This window comes from Terrapene carolina, unplaced genomic scaffold (genome assembly GCF_002925995.2).
Source record: "Terrapene carolina triunguis isolate 2854851 unplaced genomic scaffold, T_m_triunguis-2.0 Scaffold559, whole genome shotgun sequence".
NCBI lineage: Eukaryota > Metazoa > Chordata > Testudines > Emydidae > Terrapene > Terrapene triunguis.
In genome coordinates, this window is record NW_020664910.1 from 20031 (window position 1) to 26515 (window position 6485).

The window sequence follows — 6485 nt, forward strand, 5'->3', positions numbered from 1 at the left end:
AGCAGGTGGTGCATTGTTGCAACAACATGGCTCTGAGTGGAAACCAGTTGCATTTTGCTCTTGCACATTCACAGAGGCAGAAAAATGACGTGCACAGATGGAAAAGGAGTGCCCGGCAAGAGCATGGGCATGTGAGAACTTTTATGGATATTTGTTTATACTGATAACAGACCATCAACTGTTTGTAACCCGCATCAGTGGAACAAATCTAGACCAAACACTGCTGAGGTGCAAATGTCTATTGCTAAAGTTAATGCAATTTAACGCAACTGATAAATATGTTCCTAGAAAAAATCTGGTAGTAGCAGACACTCTGTCATGGAGCTCAGCATTGCATTCAATTACCTGTGACTCAAAGATGCCCTAAAGGCATACATGGAGTGGACACATACAAATCAGTGTCAGAAACATGGGCTGTGGGTGGAGCCCCCCCTTTGGGGAGGCTAGCCCCCCAGCCCCACCCCTTCTGCCCAAGGTTCCCCCATCGCAACCTGAGCCCCGTCATGGCCAGAGGACCCCCAAGCCCTACCCCACCCCGAGCCGCTCCAGCCATGCTGTGCCCCCCCAAGACCTCCAGCCGCCCCGTGGGAAAAGCTTGTCTCTTCCAGAACAACCTGAGTCCAGGAAGATTACTGATGAACCCAAGAAGCTGAGTAGCACATACTGCCTCCTCAGCCACCCCACATATTCTGAATTTTAAAACGCTGTTCTGAAAATGTTTCAAATTACTCTTCAACTGTATATGTTAAAATTTAGAGCTTGTCTTCACCAAGCGGGGTAAATCGACCTAAGTTATGCTTCTCCAGCTATGTGAATAATGTAGCTGGAGTCAACGTAGCCTAGGTCGACTTATCCTGGTGTCTTCACTGTACTGCGTTGACGGGAGATGCTCTCTGGTTGACTTCCCTTATTCTACGAGGATCGACCAGAGAGCTCTCTGCCATCGATTTAGCAGGTCTCCACTAGACCCCCCCAAATCAATCTCTGCTGCATCGATTGCAGCAGTGTGGATCTCCCCATAGGGGAGACTTAGGAATCTCAAGAAAAGTGCCGGCATGAGTCATAGTGAATATGCCTATAAAATGTGTGACCTAATGAGAAAATGGGTAACGGGGTTTGACAGTGGTTAGGAATATATTATGGGATAAATCTTTAGATTCTGTGCAAGTTATGGCCGTTCTGACAGATGCCTTTGTGCAAGTCCAGATGTCCAATGAGTGCAAGCCACACAAGGAGGGATTCAAACCCAGTGTAAAGGGGGATCCAGTTTTACTCCTAGGAAGGAAGGTGGTTGGGAACCTAGGCACTCACCCCCTCTGAATCATTCCTCTCCTGGAAATCGCCATCACAAACTTCCTGTAAAGGAGACGGGACTAAGAAGGTGTTTCCAATGTAACTCCACTGAATACCTGAAAAAAACAGTACTCTAAGCTAAAAGAAACTAAACCCCCTTCAACCATATTAATGCAACTGTCCTTAACACAGAAACTCCAGGAGTACCTACAGTTCACCTGACGAGTTTTGTGAGGACTGACCCTGTGGGAGTAGATATGGAATTTATTAAAGCTGCCAGAGTAAATAACCTTTGCACAGATCCCTCTGGTCAAAGAAACTGTGGTCCAAAAGAGTGACATGTTACTTGACCAAGAAGTGAAGCTTCTGGCAGTCAGAGGACATAAGATTCCTGTACCTTTAGCCAAGGTGCACCAAGTCGGGAGAGGTTTCCTAAGTTGCTTGGCTGCTAAAACTGTGGCGATAGGCGCATGGGGAATTTTGCTGCCTGTCTTGATCTATCACCTCACCTTTCTCTATACTCCCTCTTCCTCCATATACAAAGGGGAGACAAAGTAAGTCAGGAAGCCATAGCTGCAGAAACATCTGCCTCCCTCTCCTCAACACCCCCCCCCCCGACACCTCTCCCGACTTCATTATTAACAGATCAGGTCAGTTGGAGAGGGAGGTAGCTGCTTCTGCAAAGAAAGTCAGGAAGCCATAGCTTCAGACAGCTGCTTCCCGGTCTCTGGGATCCTACTTCCAGAGAAGGTGGAAGTACAAACCTCTCATTATGCAATGCTCGCTGTATCTCAACATAGCTCTGCAGCTGGGAACATACATCCTAGAAACCCATTTCATGCAGCAACCACACCACTTCTGCCTAAGGGAAATGAGAATGGGACAGCTTTGTACCATATATACTGCCCCCTAACCCCCACGGTATAATGCATTTTATGCAATTCACCTTGCATGCTGCACTGTGCACGATGCACCCTGTATGGCTTGTACCGTGCAATTTGCACCCTGTGTTACGTACCATGCACCCCATTTATTCATATTCAGCTAATACTGGTGAAAGTTTTTTTTTTTTTTTTTTTTAAATTGTGGTGTCAGTTCGTGAGCACAAATAGAAATAGTCATTGTGTCACTCCTCTGTACTTCCTTGCCAGTTGCCCTCAGAAAAGATTCCAAACCCTGTATTTGAAAAGCCAACAGAGAAAGAAATTCAAAAGAAATTAAGTGCTAGTGCATACAGTTTGAAGGGAAATGAGAAAGGCAAATCACCAATTTGGAATACATTTAGATTTCTTATTAATGAAAACGAAGATACGGTGGCTAGATATGTTTCATGTGTTGTATGCAAAAGAGTCTGTGCTTTTACTAGCCATAAAACTGGTGCTTCAAACTTATTTAAACAAAAGCGTAAACCGGAATCAGGATTCAGTTTTCTGAAGATATTCACCAAGAAATCTGTCACTATCACACAAGACCTGAAGACAACTGTGACTCAGGAATTAATAATGTTTGTAGCAACGGACATAAGACCTTTCAAGGTAGTCAGCAGCCAGGGATTCCTTGAATATTCTCAATGTTTGATTAACATGGGTGCCAAATATGGTCAAATGGATACACATGCGCTAATACCACATTCCACAACATTAGCCTGGCATGCTGCACGTCTGGTAGAAGAAAAAAGAAAACAAATCTCCACAAAGCTGAAACACATTCTTGGCACAGTGGGTGGGGGAGTTACCCTCAATCTGTTGAGGGATGATTACAGAAAGGTTGCCTATTTGGGAGTAACTGGTCATTACACAGGCCTTGGCTACACTCGCGGATTCACAGCGCTGCCGCGGCAGCGCTGTGAAGCGCGAGTGTAGTCGCGCCACCAGCGCTGTGAGAGCTCTCTCGCAGCGCTGCAAGTACTCCACCTCTCCGAGGGGAATAGCTTGCAGCACTGCGAGCGAGCGTGCAGCGCTGCAGGCGCTGATTACACTGGCGCTTTACAGCGCTGCACTCGCTGCGCTCGGGGGGGGGGTGTTTTTTCACACCCCTGAGCGCAGCAAGTGCAGCGCTGTGAATTGCCAGTGTAGCCAAAGCCACAGAGCCACAACAGTTTGGAATGGCGGAGCGGGTGCTTTGTGTGGCTCAGTTTGAGAGCAGGAAACCAAAAACTGCAGAGAACATTCGTTCAGCTGTTAATCACTCAGAAGATTTGCTATACATAACATTACCAACCAGATGGTTTTCGTTACGACGGGGAACAAATGTGGTTGCAGCCCTCAAGTCCTATGTGTGAACAAGCTGCCTAACGCACATTATAAATACCGTATTTGAGAACACTACCAAACCGGGAAACCAGAAAGAGGAAACAGTAACCAAACTGATCAATGCAAGCCGAAATCTCATTACTTATTTCAGGAGATCTGGACTTCAAAGCAGACTGCAAAAGTCTCTGAAAGGCGAAGGAGAAACATGATGGAACAGCAACCCAGCCATGTTTAAGACAATTGAGGAGCAGTAGGACAGAATATATGAAATTTTGACAGAAAAGGGGGATACTCAGCTCATTGATGGCATTGACCACAACACTTTGAGCATGTTAATAGAATTCCTGCAACCCTTCAAGGAAGCATTAGATGCGCTAGAGCAGTCATACAGCCCACTCTCCACTTGGTGTCCATTTGGTATGAAAAGCTGAAAAAGCATCTCCATCCTTCTACCACTGATGTAGATAGTCTAAGTCAACTCAAATCCAAAGTCTTGCAACGTCTCATCAAAAAGTTTGAAATCAAGCCTATGTACAGAGTAGCGGTTTTCCTGCACCCATGAATGAAGGGGATGAAAGTGTTCACTGAAGAGGAGAGAAAGGAAGTTTATCAAGAGACCAAGAAGCTTGTCTCTTTGCAGGAGAAAAATATTCCTGCAAAGAATCTTACACTTCTTTCATCAGCTACACAGACTTCATCATCAAAGGAGGTAAAATGGTCACATACAGAGTTTGAGGATTCGGATAGCAAGAGTGGAAGTGACAATGATGCTGACAAAGAATGAAGATGTGCAACTGCTGGAGTGGTGGAGACAACACAAGCACAACTTTCCCCTTCTCAATCGAGTTGCACGTTTGTGCATTTCATCACTGCATTCAGTGCACCCTCCAAGACAGGCTTCTCAGTCTCTGGTCACACAATGAGAATCGTACTTCACTTAAGCCAAAAATGGTGGATGGTTTAATGTTTTTACACAGTAACACGTCAAAGAAAATCAGCTATCCCTAGGAAGACATTTAAGACGAAGTCCTGCAATTCAAGGCTGGTAGATAGCCCTGCAGGGCTTAATTTGTATTGAAAGAGGTGCCAGGGCTCGGCCCCACACAAATTAAGCACTGGCTGGGTGGCCGGAGAGCACCTTCACTCCCCTCCTGTGCCCCTCACTCCTGCACTGTGCCACTTTTGCACCTAATCCCTGACCCCCTCCTGCGCCCATGTGGGGAAACTGACCTGGAGTCACGGAGCACCTGTCATTGCTCCTTGCTCCTCCCTCATATACCCCTAGGGAGATGTGGAGGATGACCTGCCAAGCCAAGAGGTACCAGGGCTCAGCCCCAGCAAAAAAATAAGCACTGGCTGGGCAGCTGGAGAACACCCTCACCCCTCCCCCGAGAAGCTAACCTGGAGTCACGGAGCACCTGTCGTTGCTCCTCGCTCCCCCCCCCCCCAGCACTCTAGGGAGGTGCAGAGGATGACCTGCCAAGCCAAGAGGTGCCAGGGCTCAGTTCCAGCACAAATTAAGCACTGTAGCCCTGTGATAGTATTCCCCTTGCATGCCTCCACAGGGAGAATGGACTCCCTGTCCCTTGCCCTATGGACTATTTAGACTAGAGTATCATCAGCTTCAGTTACCTCTTTGTCAGCAACTCACACTGGGTGATGCAGATAATCCCCTCACCTAACCACAAGGGGGGGGGGGGGCTTTGTGATCAATTAAAAAACCCAAGCAACCTGCCAGAGGAACTAGTACTCGTGGCATTTTTTTCCCTTAACATCACCAGCAACACATTGCACCACATGCAGGAAACAGCTTTATTGATTGAGACCTCAGTGGGGCTTTAAATCAATGGAATATTGCACACCACCGCAAGAAGTGTTGAGCAGGAAGCCTGGAGACTGACAGCTGCATGACAAGGAGGTGAAGGCTCCCTCCTCAGCCCCTGACATTCCAGCTGTTGGGAGAAGACTGCAAACCCCGAGTGATAAGGGCAGGAATCTGGATGGAAACACTCTGCTAATTTCCTCAACACACGAACCGCTACAGGGAGAAAACCAACCTTAAGCCAAAGAACTGGTGACTGGTGCAAAGAAACTGGGATTGCTGAGCTCCAAGTGTGATAACTTTATAAATCACAAGCTAAACAGGCTGCCACCTTTTTATTTTATAGTTCAGTTTGTGATTTTGAGCATTATTGACTTGAGATGTTTATTACTTTTTATGTAAAAGGCTATTTGTTCTGATGCCTGTTGTATAATCAGATTGATGTTTAAAATAATCAATAATAATAGTGTGCTTATTTATTAGGCCACATAGCTTTCTTATACAGAACACACGCACGCACACAGATGCTCCTCCTGAGAGAGGCACAGAGATAGAGTGTGGGTATGATGCAGATGCAGATACAGAAAAAAGACAGAGTGCGGACCACAGGTCAGATACAAGTTGATTCTCCTGGATGCGGGTCAGATGCAGATCCAATTCTTTGTATCCATGCAGTCCGTGAAGGGCTCTAGAAATATTGTGCTGGGATCCCAGAGAGAAGTGTTAAAGTCTCAGAAACTGGAAGGCGGGGAGGAGAGGTTATTCTAACTCCTCTACAACAGAAGGAAACTCTGTGGGCTGGTCCACACTAACCCCCCACTTCGAACTAAGATTCGCAACTTCAGCTACGTTATTCACGTAGCTGAAGTCGAACTATCTTAGTTCGAACTTATCACAGGTCCACACGCGGCAGGCAGGCTCCCCCGTCGACTCCGCATACTCCTCTCGCGGAGCAGGAGTACCGGCGTCGACGGCGAGCACTTCTGGGATCGATCCCAGAAGATCGATTGCTTACCGCCGGACCCGGAGGTAAGTATAGACGTACCCTTTGTTTCCACATATGGGAGGGGCTGAGGCTGGCTCCTGCAATGCAGAGAAAAGCAGCACGCCCATGGGGT